Consider the following 694-nt stretch of genomic DNA (forward strand, 5'->3'; position numbering starts at 1 on the left):
GGCGCGAACCATCCACCGCCACTTAGAGGGAGAACTGAGGAGTAGAGAGAACGAGCTCCTGTACCGCCGAAGACGCGACACCACGTGGAACAGAGGGAATTTTCTTTTTACAATCTTCCAAAATGTCTCGGTGGTCTCTTGGAAGGCGCTGTTTAGCGGGGAAAGCAGGCCACTCCACATCCCGGGCGCCGAGGTCCCCCCGGAGACTTGGGAAAAGTGGTTTCTCCCGTCGAGGGGCGGATTGGGCGCCAAAGGCAAGTTGAGGCGAGCGGAGAGAGAGGCGGCGCGCGCCTCTAGGCGGCGCTGTCGGGGACGCCCTGAGGGGCCGCTTGCGCGGGAGGTCAAATAGAGGCTCGGTCTGAAGGCTTCTCTTCGAGGATCTAAAAATAATTTTTAAAAATAAGAATGATAATTAAAAATAGGCAGCAGCAGCCTTAGGGCCTGCACTGACGCGCCCCTTTCTCCAGCGCACCCGCTCCCTCAGCCACCTCCTCCTGGCTGTGTTGGGCTGGGAGCCGAGCTCCGCATCCATAGGGAAAAGGTCTGGGCGAAGCCGAAGAGTCGGCCAGGGCGAGCTGGGCAAACAGCGATAGTGCGAAACATTCTCAGGAAAACAGCTTGGCTGGCGTCTGTGCCCGCTCCTTTACCTCGCAGAGCCACTATCCAGCTGCCCGGAGGAGCTGACAAACACACA

Source organism: Cyanistes caeruleus, chromosome 8 (genome assembly GCF_971803275.1).
Source record: "Cyanistes caeruleus chromosome 8, bCyaCae1.hap1.1, whole genome shotgun sequence".
Classification (NCBI taxonomy): domain Eukaryota; kingdom Metazoa; phylum Chordata; class Aves; order Passeriformes; family Paridae; genus Cyanistes; species Cyanistes caeruleus.